Below are 18,913 nucleotides of genomic sequence, written 5' to 3'. Positions count from 1 at the left end.
GCGTAATTGGGATAAAATAATTCGATTACTCGAATAGTATGAATGAAGCTATCACAAAAGAGTGAAATGAGGTAATAAATATTCGTCTTGACTTTTGACGTAGTTACGGTTGATTTCCGAAATTCAAGGAATTTAAGAAATCTTCTAATCAGAAAGAAAATGTAATAGCACGATTTATTAGCAACTGTTGGAATTACAGAAGAATAGAAATATCAAGGAAATATTTCCGTGATATGCTTTAAGATTAAGTAGAATGAAAGACTTATGTAACATGGTTCATGATGAGGGTATGATCTGTGAACCATCATCACGTTCCATTAGAAATTTCAGCATGACTTACTGTAATATAATCACGTTGGCCAAGCGTAATTATATTATACTAACTCACGCTTCAAATCCCAACACTTCTCCAGAAATCATTCATAATTAAAACTCGAATTTTACAGAAAATTGGAAATTAAAACAGTTTTCAATATGATGTAATACAGATAGCGCGAAGAGGTATATGATTTCAGACAAGAATATTCATGAAGGTATCTTCAGAAATATTGAGGATATTTATAATTCGATGATATCTTAGAATTTCTAATATCGATGGATGATGAAGAAGATTTGTCTGTAAGAGTGTAGAGTCAGGAGCAAGATATTTGCAAAAGACTTCAGCATACACTGAATCATTTGGGTTCTTTGAAAGTAGGTTTAGTCGTTGTGATTTATCTACAGCCTCCTTCATGGTTTGCTCAATCCGTTTTCCAGTTCCAACTTTTCTGAGCTTTGCCAACATACAATTTTTTTATCATCAAACTTTTGGCTGTTAAGGTCGTTTACAGTTTTTTTTTTTTTGTGTTTTTTTTTTTTTTTTGCTTCATTTAACTTTTCAAAATTCAAAGTATTGATTCGTAGACTGGGTGCTTTTCAGAATTTCAAAATGGAATGTCATAATTCTAAGAGATAAAGGTTATATGTATACATATAACCGTTGATGTAGAAACGTTGTGAATTCAAAATACTGATTGCTGATTCTCGGTAATTGGTATGGTAATTCTAGTTATAAGATGTGGATGAGTATATGATAAGGTTTCGATAAAGATAATGATTTTTCGGAAAATTAAGGATCAACAAAATTGTTGGTAAGTTTACTGCTAATGTAGTGGGACATAAACGGTTCCCCGGTAACGATGACGAAAAGCAAACTTATATCAAGGTTATAATAAGGAAAATTCGAATGAAAAGTCGAAATTAATTTTGCTGGAGGTGTGACAAAATTGGCTAATTTGAAAAAGAGTTGCAATGTTATTTTCGGTAATAACAATGCCAAAGGAGCTAGCACAGATACGTGTTAAACGTTTACTCAGGTTCTGAGTGTTTTCAGGTGCATAACTATATGCATCAATCTTTTCTTCCGTAGATGAAATGCGGTTGGTTCATCCTCTCGATTGAGGTGTTTTCAAGAATCATGAAAGGTTTGAACGCTGATTGAAATTGTCAAGATACAAATGATGTTTAAGATGGAATCAAGTGGCAACTTGAAAAAATGTTTAGTTTCATATGTTATAATCAATATTTTAATTCATTTTAACTGTCTAATGTTAGTAGTCCACAGTTAGTAATTCAATAATTCATATATATTTTAATATATAATATTCGAATTAATTAATACGTAACGTGACCCATTGTATACATGTCTCAGACTCGATCAAACTCAAAGTATATATATTATTTTAGAATCAACCTCAACCCTGTATAGCTAACTCAAGCATTACCGCATATAGAGTGTCTATGGTTATTCCAAATAATATATATAGATGGCATCGATGTGATATGTTAAAACATTGTATACGTGTCCCGATTTATCCGACGATATTTAATGTGCGTAAAATAAATAAAAGAAATTAAATGACGATAAATAAAATTGCGAGAATTAAAATTGCGATAAATAAATTATGATAAATAAATGTAATAAAGAATTAACAGTTAGCTAGGAACAGTTAGCTAGGATTTTGTTAGCGTGGATTCTTAACACAATTTCTCATGGTTAATTTGTTTGTTTCTAACAAATTTTATTTTTGTCCAATGTTTTCTTCATTATGCCACTTGTTGGATTCTGATAGGTAAAAATCTAAATATGAAATTGAATGAAAATGGTTATTCTGCGGTGAACGGATACGTATATCTGTGGATGTAAGTAGGATAGTAAGTGACTGTTGAATCAGATTGAAAGAATGTACAATGTAACTTATTAATGTGAAATCTAAATATTTCTCGGGTATTACCTACCCGTTAAAATATTCTCATCATTAATAGTTTGTACGAAAGAATTTTCAGTTACAATCTTTATGAAAATATATATACATATATATTTTCTTCAGATGTAATCATGGATTTAGTGAGTTAATATGATATTAAACTCATATGATTTACGGTTAGAACTTAGAGTACATAATCTCTAAAACATTAGAGATTACGTAATCACCATGTCGAACAAAGATAAATGAGCTAGAACGGTACATAGAACGAAAATAATTGATGTAGAACAAGATGTAGAACAAAGATTATGCTCGAGGTATAGATTGTGATATTGAGGCGTGTGATGTTAAGGCTTGTGTTGTTGATGGTAAAGGTGCTGTCGGTGCTGATGTTGGTGGTACTGTTGGTGTCGGTGATACTGCCGGTGCTTGTGATGCTTGCAAGTTGTGCATCATATTCTCCAAAGCCACCACTCGAGCGGGAAGCTCGTTGACTTCTTCTATTATTCTGGGATTGTTGGCGGTTCGGACGAGTGAATGAATAAGATCTAGAACAGTAGATATTACGTAATCGCTGTGAGATATCTGGGAAATGAGAGTGAAAATGGTGTTTCGGACTGGTTTGCAGGTAAATGCTTCAGGTTCTTCGTCAAGAGGTGAATTCGGTTGGTGGAAAGGATCGACTTATTCTCGTCTCCATTGATTAAGTCGACTACGAATACATCCCCAATTCATCTAGAATTGATGATGGCTGATTGGTTGATCCATTCCGGTTACACTGCTTTTGGAGCTCGAGTGAAAATCCATATCGGAATAGCTGTCGAAATTCGAGGAATTTGAACTAGTTGCGAGTTCCATCTTGCACGGTTAGATAAAGGATTTTCGATATGAAATGATTTTTGGATATCAGATGATATTCTAATTACATAGAATATCTATATATATAGAACAAAGGATTTCGTAGATTATGGAGGGATTTACGGAATATGTCAGGAAAGTTTACAGTAACAGATACGCTAAGATATGAATTTTGTCTATACACTATTCATGCAATTAATACAGTAAGATGTGTCTAGACTAAGAATGATAAATAGGTAATTTCCTACGGATGATAAGTAGATGATTTTCGACTAGAAATGATAAGCAAAACTTTTGACATGCAGACACGGTCGAAGTCCAGACTTACTAATGCATCCTAACAACTATCAGTTAGACACACTAATGCAAGACCTGGTTCGCTAAGACCACTGCTCTGATACCAACTTTAACGACTCGTTCATATCGATTATAAACGATTCATTTCAATTGATTTCATTGCGAGGTATTGACCTCTATATGATACGTTTTACAAACATTACATTCTTTGAAAGACAACTCATTTCAAAATATAACCTTTCGATACAAATGATATATGATTCTCCTAATATGAATGACTAATCTTTTAAAACAGTCTTTTTGAACTCAATGACTTGAATGCAACATCTTTTGAAATATGTCATGAATGACTCCAAGTAATATTGCTAAAATGAGCAAATGCACAGTGGAAGATTTCTTTCATACCTGAGAATAAACATGCTTAAAAGTGTCAACCAAAAGGTTGGCGAGTTCATAGATTTATCATAACAATCATTTCAATATTTTAATAGATCACAAGATTTCAGATATTTAATTGTACACGTAACCCGAGTACAAAATAGTACGCATAACCTGCGAATTAAAAATCATTCATATGGTGAACACCTGGTAACCGACATTAACAAATGCATCTAGAATATCCCCAAATATACAGGTACACTCATCTGTATATAAAAATCGAAGTACTAAAGCATCCATAACCTGGATGGGGTTTGTTAGGCCCATAGCTCTATCTTCAGAATTCGCGTCAATTTGGGGGTCTGTTCCCAAATTCTTAGGCTACCAAGCTAAAAAGGGTGAAATCCGGTATAATAATTCAACCATAGAATGTAGTTTCAAGTACTTGTGTCTATTTCGTAAAACAGTTATAAAAGCAGCACATGTATTCTCAGTCCCAAAATATATATTGCAAAAGCATTTAAAAAGGGAACAAATGAAACTCACAATACTATATTTTGTAGTAAAAATATGCATACGACGGAACTGAACAATGCAGGGTTGGCCTCTGATTCACGAACCCTCATGTATCAATATCGTATATCGTCATCGTTATCATTATCGAAACCGTATCAACCGTCATTAAAATCTATGAACGTCGTCATCATCTATAGACCATCACGACATCATCATACCTATCTCTCTTCTCGGCCCAACAGAATATTGGATCTCGGCCCAATAGTGTAACAACTTTACGGCCCAATATTCAAACTAAATCACGGCCCAATTATGCAACTCAATTCACGGACCAATTAACTTTAAAGGAGTCCACATTGTAATAGTCCAAGTCATCTATGTTCACGGCCCAATTGAAGATTGTGGTTTCAACAATATAAATAAATATAAGGTACGTATGAAGAAAAAGAAAAAAAATAAACGATGGCCTACAGGATCCTTATAACAATCGGTTAAAAGAAAAAAAATAAACAAGTGGGATTATCTTTTTCTTAAAGTGGTCGGCCAACATCAGGAATCAATCACTTCGTTTTCTCTTTTTTATAAGGTTTACTAGCCTATCAAGGTAGGTTTTACGTTCAACAGGGAACCACGATCAAATCGTATTGCCAGCCGATTAAACAGAAGAAGAAAAAGAAAAAAAGACACCAACATCTTCTCTATCGTGTATTACTGTAACATCAATATCTTCATCAAAACAGAAGTAGAATCAGAATTGAAACGTACGGTGTGTAGTAGTGGTGATGAGGGTTTCCATGGTTGGCGAACAGAAGAAAAAAAATATAGATGAGCAGTCGTTTAAATGATGGTTTTGGGTTAACGAATAAATAGAAATAATTAAGTAGCTATAGCAGTTTAGCAGCGACCTTTTTCGCATCATAAATTAGTTTGAAAGTATTTCAATAGTGGCTAATTTGATGGTTTTAGGTTGGCGTTTGGTCTCAGCAACAAAACATAAACAGCTACATAAGATAAAACATCTTGCAAGTGGGTTTCATGGTTGAGTGTGGTAGTATAACGGTTTAAAGTAACAACAACAATGGACGTTGAAATCCTCTAATGGCTTCAGTTGGTGATGTTCACGATATAGAAACGAAAGAAAAAAATAATAACGATAATTATGGTGAGGGTTTCATGGTGGTTGTAGGGTGGAGGTGGCCGGTGAAGTGGTGGTTGATTGTCGTCGAATAGCCCAACCAAAGTGGTGGTAGATGGTGAGTTTCATTTAGTTGCGAGGTGACACGATCAAACAGCAGCAGCAGTAGCTCGCGATAGTCAAGAAGAAAGCAGAAACAGAAGGTCGTGCAGCAACATAACATGTGGTGTTTAATGGTGTTTGAAATAAAGATGGTGATGGGTTACTTTGTTCACAACAACAGCGAGATAAGAGAAGAAAAGTGATGGGTGTGACGACCCGAAAATTTCCCACCAAATTTAAACTTAATCTTTATATGATTTCGACACGATAAGTAAAGTCTGTAATGTCGAGTCTCAAAAATTTTGAACTGTTTCATATATTCAATTGATCTCCGACCATTCTCGACGATTCACGAACTTGTAATTGTAAATAAATATGTATGTATGTATGTATATATATATATATATATATATATATATATATATATATATATATATATATATATATATATATATATATATAAAATGTATAAGTATCAAATATTTAAATAATGTTATCATATAATGAATTATATAATTACATAATTAATAGATTGTAATATTAATATTAATATATTAAATGTAGTTACAAATTAAAATATAATTGTTATACTAATATTATTATTACTTTCATTATTAATATAAAGATCAGTATTAGCTATTTTATTATTTTCAATATAAAACATATGAAAGTTAACACATGTAATTTGTTATATCATTATTATTACTAAAAATTATCATTTTTATTCCAAAATTATTATTATTATTATTTCTATTACTTTTAGTCATTATTCTTATTATTATTATTAGTATTACTTGGATATTAATAATATTATTATTATTAATATACCTAATTATTTGTTAATACAAATTATATATAGTAATGAAATATAAATACAGATATATGTATATACAGTTATATAAAAACAGATATATATATATATATATATATATATATATATATATATATATATATATATATATACAGATACACTATATGAATCAGTATTATTGTATTTAGATTAAATAAATATAGAATTATGCAAACACAGAATCAAAATCTGTTTCACATTACAATCATACTGTAAGTAATATGATTTTCTGGCTCTGATCTAGTACAAATCAAGATTTAATCACAAGAATAAAACAAACTTGGATAGGAATCAGAAACAGAAGAATGTACGAAATTGTTACATCTGATTTATATTTTCTTGTTTTCTTCTTCTTGTTCGAAGAACCCTGTCTGCGTTCTGTTACACGTCGACTTCACAATCGTCCTTGAAATCTTGTTACTGTATAATCCTGTCTGAATTTTGTTACCGTCGACCTCAATAAGCACTACACAATCAAATTTTATTCAACTTGTATATAAATATTTTTTTTATGTGTACCCGATTGATTCTTCTGTCGACCCAATCAAGCTACGAAACAAACTGTAATTGAATCTTTTTCTTTTGCCTTGCAACTTGGACTCCAGCTGTTTCCATATATATACAACAACTACTTTTGATTGTTAAGTAATGAAAGTGGGTCAGTCAAATACAACTTCATCCCTATTCCACGTACAAAAGGTTTATACAAGAATCCTTAAATTAATTCTAAGTGGACCGTGATTTTACGTATGCTAAAGATGATGAATGATAAAATAATAGTGGAGGGTAAAAATGAATGGATCTACGTTTTCCTTTTTATTCTTTTTCTGGATTTTTGTCGATAAGGAGTGCAAGAAATGGGATTGTGTAGACCAGGCCGTAAATCACTTTATTAGGATCTTCTAAACGGGCTAAGCTTAAACTACTCTTGGGCTCTTGATTTTAGACTGGGCCGTGTGCTTTTATTTTCTGTTGGGCCGAGGAATTTGGCCAGAAAAATGCTGTGTGATAAGTCGATAGATGATGATGATAGTGGACTATATTGTTCATGATTAGGGTTATGATGATCATGGTAATTACGATAATGAGATAGATGATGAATATGATGATAATGGGAAAAGAAACGATGCTGTGATGATTATGGTTTAGATTTATGATTAGGATTATGATTTTAACTAGGTTTTTGATAATGATGATGAAACTTGAGATAGATGAGATGATGATTAGACAATTGTGATGATATAGAGATAGATGATGGGGACGATGAAGAAATAGGGAAACAGAAAACATACGATTTATATATATTTAGAAACTGATTTAATTCAAGAAAGCAATGACAGATCCATGGTGGATGGTGTTTGGTTTAACGAGAGGTCGACGGTTCGAAACCGTGCTGCGACACTATATTTTTAGTTATTTCCTTAAGGTAGTATACTTATTATTCCTATTATTAGTATTATTATTATTATTATTATTATTATTATTATTATTATTATTATTATTATTATTATTACAACTATATTATTATTATTATTATTATTATTATTATTATTATTATTATTATTATTATTATTATTATTAACATTACTAACTATAACTTTAGTTTTAAATGTATGTTGTATATAAAATATAACTATATTTTTATGATCTTAAACTAAAAAGATAGATATCATAAGATAGATACAAACGTTAGATATATAAAAGTATATATAATAAGTATACTACTTTTACTAATAAAATACTTTTCGTTCATTTACGTTTTAATATAACTCGAATCTGTTAAAGATACTATCATATTAAAAATTATGAGTATTTAAAAATATTAATACTAAGTATTTATTCAAAATATATTAATAAGGTATATAATATATTATTATGATAATTTAATAAAATATATATAAAATAAAAATATTTAAGTAATTATTAATATTAAATTTAATATCACAAGTATATTACTAATATCAAAATATATATATTTATTTGAATATTATTATATGTGTTAATATACATACTTGGTATAGGTTCGTGAATTCGGGGCCAACTTTGCATTGTTCAGTTCCGTCGTATGCATATTTTTTCTACAGAATATCGTATTGTGAGTTCATTTGCTCCCTTTTACTCTTTACATTTTTGGAACTGAGAATACATGCACTATTTTTATAACTGCTTTATTAAATGTTTATGAAATATATTTTGAACTGAGAATATATGAAATGTTTTTATAAATGTTTGACGAGATAGACACAAGCAAAACATTCCTCGAATGAATTATTATGCAGACAGAAGTTCTGTGGATTATTATTGAATTAGTTGGACGTGATAATTGCCACTAATTGTTGTGAATATTTTTCCCCTGATTATTATTGCTTGGAAACCTAAAATTTAGAATCAGATATGGCCCTAATTCACGCGAATCCTAAAGGTAGCTACTGGGTTTAACACCCCCACCCAGAATGTTCACTAGACGGAAGAGCTAGTGGGCGTGGTGTTTAGTACTTCGAGGTTTATATATTTATACAGACGAGATGTTCTGTTTTGGGGATATTATTGACGCGCATTATATGTTAAGGTCGGTTACCAAGCCTAGAAAAGAAAGGCGAATGTTATGTATCGAGAGAATGATTTTATACACAGGTTATGTGTATGTTATTTGGTACACGAGATATGTGTACGGTTACTAAGATTTATGAAAAATGGTTTCGTACACGAGATAGGTGTACTGTATTTAAATCTTGTGGTCTATCAAAATGATGAATTTTATTGCTTATGATAAACCTATGAACTCACCAACCTTTTGGTTGACACTTTTAAGCATGTTTATTCTCAGGTACGAAAGAAATCTTCCGCTGTGCATTTGCTCATTTAGAGATAATACTTGAAATCATTCATGGCATATTTCAAAAGACGTTGCATTCAAGTTGTTGAGATCATAAAGAATATTATTAGGTCAATTATAGTTGAATATATTATGAAATGATATGGATGCCGTCAACTTTCGATATGATGAAAGTTTGTCTTTTAAAAACGAATGCAATATTTGTAAAATTTATCATTTAGAGGTCAAATACGTCGCAATGAAATGAACTATTGTGAATCGTTTATAATCGGTATGAACGTGTCCTTTCAATGGGATGGTGGTTTAGTGGGTTTGTTATTGGTGTTATGAAAATGTAACCAAGATGGTAGCAGCAGTGGTTTAGAGAGGGTGACGGTTCAATTGGGTTTCTTAGTTTTGCTTTTAACTTGCTTGAACAGAAAATAGAAAGTATAATCTGCAACAATGATGGTGTTTTATTCTATCATTGTATAAGTAAATGGATGTATATATATATATATATATATATATATATATATATATATATATATATATATATTAAGATAGAATTTAGATAGATTGATAATGGAATCATTTAACAATCAAGTACAGTAAAAGTTCAATTATAGGTGTTGTGTTTGTCAAAAGAGAATAGTGATACATATGAAAGTATCTCATTCATCGATTATATTGTTAAACTGTGTAAGTATATTAAAATGATCGGTGACCCCATTAGCTTGACTAATAAATAGATAGATGGTAGGTATGGTGTTCTCAAGTAAAAGTTCATCAATCAATTTGCCCTGGAAAAAAAAATTAGAGTTCAATTATGTACTGTAATTTACAATTTCCTCGTTGAATGTAAAGTAAGCATACATGTATCAAAGTATACAAATATTATTACTATCACTTTATAACTATATACTTTTTAATAATAAGTTTTATTATATCTTATATTATTTTACCTTTTTATCCCAATTAATTAAATCGTATATTACTTCAAATTACATTTCAGTTTAATATATTTTATATGTACATTTGTATATATATGTAGATTCAATTTAAATAATAATTTTATTATATCGTTTATTATTTTACAAAATTAATTCTATTAACTAAATAATATAATATTTCAAATTATATTTCGAATTAATATATATATATATATATATATATATATATATATATATATATATATATATATACACATATTGAAAAATATATATGTATCTATTTACAAATAGTTGTTCGTGAATCGTTGGGAATGGTCGAAGGTCAATTGAATATATGAAACAGTTCAAAATTTTTTAGACTCAACCTAACAAACTTTGCTTATCATGTCAAAAATATTAAATCGTATCGAGAGTTTGATTTAAAATTAGTCGAAATTTTTCGGGTCGTCACAATAAAGAAAAGAAATAAAATGAAAAGACTAAAGTTCCCTCACATGCTTTGCACATGATTGAACAAACGGCTGATTTTGACAGAAAGTAGACGGGAGGACGAGGAATGTAGATTTCTGATACTTTAGGGACGAGGGATGCACAAAAAAAAGGACAGGGAGTCAAAATTGATGTAAAATTCAGGGACGAAGAATGAAATTTTATCTTATATTTGATTATGAGACCTTTTGTCATAACTCGATACATCAGCTAGATTATTTTTTGATGTTTGTCAATTATTTTTTTGATGTTTGTAATATATTATGGAGGTGATGATAAAACATAATAGTCATTAAAGTTGGTCATTATAGCTTTTATTGTAGTCAATGTGCCCAATTTTTTGTATTTTAGTTTGTACCTCCGTTATAAGTTCTTGTATATTGGAGTGTTGTGGTTGTTAACTTGTTATCTATTAACCAACTTTCGTAATATAATTGTTCGCTTTTAAAAAAGGCAAATTTTCCAGAATGATAATATAAGTGACACTTTTTTTTTAAATATAGGGTATATCCAACTTTTTTTTGCCCAAAAAGGTGTATGATTTTAATTTACCGCTTAAAAAGGATTCTGATTAGAAAGCACGCAAATTGAGGTAAAATCAGACACGTGTATTTTTTCCATATTCGGCCTCGAATTGTGTTTCTTGAACCGCCAACGGGTCGGGTTGGGAACCTCCTGACGGTGTGCTAACATTTTGTTGCGGAGGTGCGAAGCTGAAACTTTGTTGTGGCGGACGGTAACAGAAATTTTGTTGTGGCATTAAGTACCGCGCGAAACCGTATTGTTGTTGTGGGATATTTTGTTGTGGGTAATTATATTGTGGGTAATTATGTTGTGGGACATTTTGTTGTGAAAAAGGAATGTTATGTTGCAACGAATCGACGAGTAACGAGTTGAACATGTCTTGAGACACCGTGTTGTTTGTAGTTTGCGATGCAGTTATTTTTTGTTGACGTTGTTGATTTTCTTTGATGATGACATTGTTGAAGATTAGAAAAGAAAATTTATATTTTGAATTGTGAAATGGGATATGAGATGTGAAATGAGTTGAAATGGGGTAGGAGTATATATAAGATAATAATTTGTAATTAAAAAAAATTAAATCAAATGGCTAGAAGGATTTTTTTTATATTAAAAATTGCAAATTTTATTAAATTATATCTGTTTGAGCGTCTTTAATTCTGTCTAAACCAACCATACCCATCGACGGACGGCCCAACGGCGGGGCGTAGCAACGGCGCCATTGAACGACGCCATCAACGCCGGTCCAACGGCTGACCGTTGTGAGCAGTCTTAAATTGTAGGTTTTAGTTTGTAGGCGTGTATGGTTCAATTGTATCGTTGTATTAACTTGAAACGTTTCAACTAGATGTTGTTTGCTAAATTGAAGTGTGTTAATTGTCAAATTTAACATCTTTTATGACTGCAAAAAACACTTGAGTTAAATCTATTTGCATAATACACAATTTTTGACATATAAATATGCATTTGCAGTCATTAGGGGTGTGCATGGTACGAGAAGAACCGAAGACCGTACTGGACCGAACCGATTTCGAACCGAACCGAGCGTTTTCGGTCCGGTCCTTGGTCCAAAATTTTACTAACCGTACCGAACCGATAATATTTGATCCGGCCCTCGGTCCATGTTTTTGCTTCAAATTGGGATTCAGGACGAAACCGAACAAATTTGGTCAGGAACTGTACCACGCACACCCCTAGCAGTCATATAATGATACACACTTGCACAAACTTGAATGTACACAAATATAGTTGCAGTCACATAAATGTACACAAATATCATTTGTAAACGTCGATAAAAAAGTAATATAAAATGTAACAGACTGAAACCCGGGCTAGTTGTAAGTTGTCTATTTTTGCCTTTAGGGTTTGTGCTTAGTCTTAAGTGCTTTTATTTTAATTATTTAATTAGTATTTTATTATATTTGTGTTGTGTCCAGTTTGTGACAAGGGTCCCAGAACAGGTTTGTTTATTTTATTTGGACCTCGTTTGGATTACCTAATCTTGTGCGAAAGATATCAGATAACTGGTAAATACCCGTGTGTGATGGGGTATTGTGTTTTAACACAAATAAGAGCTGGTGACCAGCTCCCTTCTTGAAGTTTCCTGATTTTTTTCATTTCACTCTCTCTCACTAAACCTAACCTCACCATCTCAAACCCTAAATCATTTGATCTCGAATTGAAGCTTGATTTTGGTGTCAAATCGTTCCTTATGTTGTTGTGATTCTAACAAGGTAAAGTTTATCTGGTTTCGTGATCAAATCAGTGTCAAAATGGGTGTTTTAGTCAAGTTTTATGAAAGTGGGTTTTGATGTCCAAATTGGTTCAATTTGTTGTTGTTTGTTCATAAAAGTTGTGGGTTTATGTTTCTAAATGTCTAGTGTAAAAGATGTAACCAGTTTTGAGGACAAAAACGTGTCCAAAGTCGAGATTTGGTGATTTTGGGTTGAAACCCGTCACTTTGCTGCTGTTGCAGCTGATGAACTACCTTCGGCCGATGGTCGTTGACCATCGACCGATGGTCGTTGACCATCGACCGATGGTGAGGACGATCGGCCGATGGACGAGACCATCGACCGATGGTGTATGATTTCTGACCAGCGGATGTAATTTTGACGATCGACCGATTGGGGGAGACCATCGACCGATGGTGTGTTGACGATCGACCGATGGATGGGACCATCGACCGATGGTCTTAGGCAGCGAAATTCTTACTAAGTGTGGAATTCTAGCCGTTATGCTGCCCGTTTGTATTTTAGTGTTCATGATGTAAATTTTGAAAGTGCATAAGTGTTAAGCATGAAAATTTTAGCGGACGCAAATTTTTACTAATTTGCTATAATTCGCTGTCAGTGTGTCTAATCCTGATGGGAACACTATTCTAACTTGGTTTTTGCTGTTCTCAGGAGATAAGGACAAGGAGGAAGCTCAGAAATAATAACTGAGCAGTTGCTGGTAATTGGTGAGTGGGTCTATCTACGGATAGAGTTTAAGTAGCATATCATGCTACTGTGGTTGACTCTTTTACCATGCCTAGTGTAGAAATTGCCATGTTAGAATAATAATATCGTTGCCTGATGTTGTATGTGAATTTTGTGTACACTGTGTGAATGGCACCAGTCGGGCCTAGGGAGACTGGGGACTCGAGACCGTGCCTAGGAGAGGTTAGAGTCCGTATGAGGTCAACCGTGCCTAGGGGAGGTTGGGTCCATAGGCTACTAATTGTGGAGTATAGTGTGAACGATGCACCCCCTGCATCTGGATAACTATACTGTGAATTGAGTAACAGGGACTATCGGTAGACTCAGGCCCGATCAGCTGGGAGTCGTGTGCTCGTACAAGCCGCCGATCCTCTTATTGTCTTTTATATGCTAGTTGGTAGTTAGCAGGTATTGTTGATGTATATAGCTTGTGTGTGACTTAAGCTATATCTGTTAGATAGATTCCATTCACTTAGCGGTGCGCTAATCCCCCACATGTTTTCCCCCTTGCAGGTTTAGGTACTGCTAGTCGGGATGGGTGATACAGCAGATGACATGTTTGACAACCAACTCTGATGTGGACTTTTGTTTAAATAATGTTTTGTAATAACGTAACACCTGTGGTTTGTAATAAAGTAATTAACTAAGGATTTATGGTAATCATGTTGTTATCGAATAAGGGTAATTATGTAAATGAAGTCTTCCGCTGTGTATATAAAAAAAAATGGCCGGTGTTACATAAAAGATGGGGAAAACAAACACGTGTCCGATTTTACCTCGATTTGCGTACTTTTTTAAATCAGAATCTTTTTTAAGCGTTAAATTAAAATCATACATCCTTTTGGGCAAAAAAAAAAGGTTAGATATACCCTTTATTGAAAAAAAAAATGTCACTTATGTTACTTTTCTGGATAATTTGCCCTTTAAAAATGATTCTTTCATTGGTTGAGAAATATGAATAATGAATTTATTCCCCAATACATTTTGTTATGGTAAGACGTGCCAACATATTAAAACCGGTAGTCATATTTCGTTAAAATGTAGTATATTCATTGGTTAAATCAGGAATTTTTTAACTGGGGGCGAAATTTTCTAAAAAACCACATTCACTGCAACTTTTTTTCTTCTATTATTTCATGAAAATAAAGCTTTTGCGTCATGGGCTTTTGGATTGGGGTAAAATGTAGAGGTTTTTGGGCAAAATATGGAGGATTTTGAGCAAAATATGAAGGCTTTTGGGACTAAAGAAATCAACTTTGGGCAATTAAAAAAATCAAAATTTTTAAGCCTGAAAATCTTAAATTCACTGGCGGCATATGCCCCATACCCCTTAGTATTTTCACCCTTGAGTATTTTTGTTTTTTCTAAATTTGTGTAGATGTAAGGTCTAGGGATGGCGTCCGCAGGCAACGGATGTGGGTTCTATATACCCGCGACTCGTCTGTCGGGTTGTTTTTTTGCTCATTGAGAGCCGTTACCCGCCCGTGGATAAAATAAATTCGCTCATGCCCGTGACTTGCGGATACCCGAGACCCGTAGGTAAACTCGCGGGTAATAATAATACACTACTTTGTTATTTTTTTTTAAGAAAAGTTAGAAAATTTTATTATTTATAAACAATATGTACAATTAACATGTGTAAAATGACGTAAAAGTTCAGTTCTTTACTTATGTAATATTATATTTTTAATCATTATTGCATTACAAGTGAAATTCCTTTTAAATTGATAATTGTATGTATAAACTCGCGGATAAATTAAAAAAAGCCTCATGAATTAGCGGACCGGGTTTTATATTTTACCCGCACATCAAAGATCAAGTACCCGCGGGTCACGGGTTTTTCTCGCCCATTGCCATCCCTAGTAAGGTCTTGATATATTGACAAGGTTGACGGAATGACTTCTCGTCCTGACGAGAGAAATAAAAAACGCTCGTCCAAAGCCGGTTTATCGGATTAGTTCGTGTTTGTCGCTCATGGGGTTGTTTTTGTGGTTTTTGTACTTTGATCATTTTGGCAATTATGATCTTGGGCTTTTGTGTTTTGTTAGGTTATTTTATGTTGTGTGGTTTTCGGCATAGTTGGGCTCGTATTGAGTTAGCATTTGTTTAGCTTTGTCTAGGTTAGTTTCTCTCTTTGAGCCTCTCGTCGTTTAGTTTTTTTTTTCCTTTTCTTGTATCGGTTTAGGATTCTTTCATCTATTGATGAAGTTTTTTTATTTTAATATAGTATTCGTTATTTTCAGTGTTGCAAAAGTCGGCCGAGTCGGCCGACGCGTCGTTTTTTAGGCATGACCGACGCGTCGTTGCTAAAAAGTCGGTCAAAGGTAAAAAGTCGGTCAAAGTCGGTGGAATTCGGAAAAAGTCGGTAATTTTTTTTTTTTTTTTTTTTTGTAATACTGTCAATAATTGTTAATTGTTCATGTTTATTGTAAATATAGTTTATATTTAAAGATTTGATCTATATAATATTATATATAAATATATATTTAATAAAACTATTTTAAAAAGTCAACGTTAGTCAACACCCGTTGCGTCACCGTTGCGTCACCGTTGCGTCCGACGCGTCGTTTTTTAGGCATAGCCGATGCGTCCCCGACTCGCGTCTTTTACAACCTTGGTTATTTTAGCCACACACAAAAAAAAAAAAAAAATTATGTGTATTGTCTCTAAATTTCGTTTATGTATTGTCCTGGTGTGATCATGTTATGTTCTATAACTTTCAACGAAGTAAAAAGGGACAATGGTATATGTAGTACTAACAATAACAAGTAGTCTCTTTTTTATTCATTGCATTATGTCGTATGATTCTTTTATCATTTGTTGTCTCGCTATCTAATCATTAGTTTAACTAAACATGTCTATTTGAAGCAAGTTACGTACTAGGTAGCATGTTCAAAACAACCACATATAGTTTTACATTACATCATCTATCATTTGATTACCTATCGGAGTACTAAAAGTAAACCATCAGCTTTACATTTATTGTTACCACATACACTAAAATATAAAATGTGGTGGCACATGTTTATTTGTTGACGTTGTAGCACATAAATAAAGAGAACGAAAAGATTATGACGGATCATGTTCATCAAGAAATGACCTAAAATAGCCTAACGAATTAGGCATAGAGCTTATTTCTAATTATATAGTTGATGATTTCTCGATGGTTGACCGAATCAAATGATATTTTTGTATAACAAATATGTTAAAAGACTAGTTAACTAAATAATTTGATTCTCTGTTTACTTTTTGCCCTTTGTGATGGGGTAATATTATTTTTGTATCTTCCAGATTAATTATTATAAACTAAATACTACATATTAATTGTTCAATAAAGTAATAAATCATTAACATATGTAATCCATATCAAAAAATGATTTTAAAAGTAACTTTGTTTTTGTTTGCATTATTAAATAAAGGTTTGATAAATTCGATAGATAAAAAACATCAGAAAAAGAAAAAGAAAATTATTGATATTGGTAAAATAATTTTCATCAAAATTAATAATAAAAGAAAGTTACTATTGACTCTTTAAAATAAAAGACTAGATAACATATTCGTTATACAAAAATATTCGTTATATACTTTTAAGAAATTTACTCCTTGACATATTCGTTTTATACTTTTAAGAAATTTAACTAGTCTATTAAATACGTATTAATTAATAAATAATATACATATTATTAAGGAGTATTATTACGTAGTATTAAGCAAGGTGGCAAAATTCACTATTCGGAAATTAATTGGTCAGGACTTTGAAAAGATTAATCGGAAATTCGGGGATTAATCGGACTGTACTGTATACAATTAAAAATTAAATTTTAAAGATTATATATGTCAATATAGAAAAAAAAATCATAAATATAAAATAAATTCTAATATAATTGTCTAAAATTGTTCATTTTGCTCTAAAACTATAAAGTTTTAATTTAAATTCACGTTAAAATGTTAAACTTTTTTTACTTTGACCGGTTTTGGTTATCAAATTCGGTTTTGACTCATCAATTGACGTTGACCGTTTAATTAAATGGATTTTTGAAATCGGAACGGATTACTCTTAAAAATGATTAATCGAAGATTAATCGGCGAGTAATCGGGTTTTTTACAACACTGGTAATAAGTATTAGTAAATGTTTTTTCTGGCAGAAATCCTTTTGGCCAGAAGGTTGCTGGTTACTTCATAGTTTTGCTTCGATGGCCTGGCTTCGGTTGCAACCTTTTTTTGCTTAGGAAGTGGTGGTTGTGGAGCGCGTTTTGAAGGTGGTAGGAATCTGTTTCCTGGCTATTTTCCTGGCGACATTTTGGCTGGTTGTCGACGGTTTGTTTTGTTTGTTTGTTGCGATTTCGATCGGCATTCTCCCGACCGTTGTTGCTGGTTATCTTGTTTAGTTGTTTAGTGCAATCGTTTTTTAGAATATCCTATGTCGGTTTGTTGTCTTGATTAGTTTTCTAATAAATGGTGTTTTCCATTCTATTGGTGGGACTATTTGTTTAGGCGCCTGTTTATGTCGCTTGTTTGGCTTTGATTGAATTTTCCTTGTAATTGTAATTTAATTGTACTTGTTGATATTCGAATTTGTTATATATTACCATTACGTTCTTTCAGTAAAAACTAATAATGATATACATATATATACTGATATACATATATGTTTATGGAAAGCAACATATCCATCTATCTTTTCTCTTTCATATATCCTTTCTATATCTCTCTTAAATTAGTTTTCTTTGGCAAACATCTCACTCTCAAGCATCACCATTCATATCAGGTATATTCATTTCACTCTTTACTTTCTTTGTTCCCCTTTTTCCAACTCAAACGCTAAAAGCAAAAACTGTAGACCAAATTTATTAACCATAATTAGACACACATGTTGGTGGTAATAACTTGCACAATTATTATGTTGATTTAGAGTTATACAGATTTAGAACACATAAAGAGTTCATTTATTTTATTTTTGACGGAAAAGAAAAAAAAAAACTATATACTTATATATAACAAATAGAGGATTTCATCCAAAAGATGAAAAACTCTAAAACGTAATCATATAAAGAGTTCATTTATATAATTGGATCATGAGTCACAAATAATAAATGCTTTAAAAAAATTTCTAAGTGTTAAAGACTGTCATTAACGTGCAACATATCTTTATACAAGCGGTTACATATTGACTTTAAAGTGAACTGTACAAAGATTTTTATCCTATTAAAATAACAGATTTTAGATTTGTCCTTAGAAATTTTTGAATATTGATTGATCTCGTTTTAAATC

The sequence above is a fragment of the Rutidosis leptorrhynchoides genome, chromosome 8 (genome assembly GCF_046630445.1).
Source record: "Rutidosis leptorrhynchoides isolate AG116_Rl617_1_P2 chromosome 8, CSIRO_AGI_Rlap_v1, whole genome shotgun sequence".
In the NCBI taxonomy this organism is placed as follows: Eukaryota; Viridiplantae; Streptophyta; class Magnoliopsida; order Asterales; family Asteraceae; genus Rutidosis; species Rutidosis leptorrhynchoides.
This window is presented reverse-complemented; position numbering follows the sequence as displayed.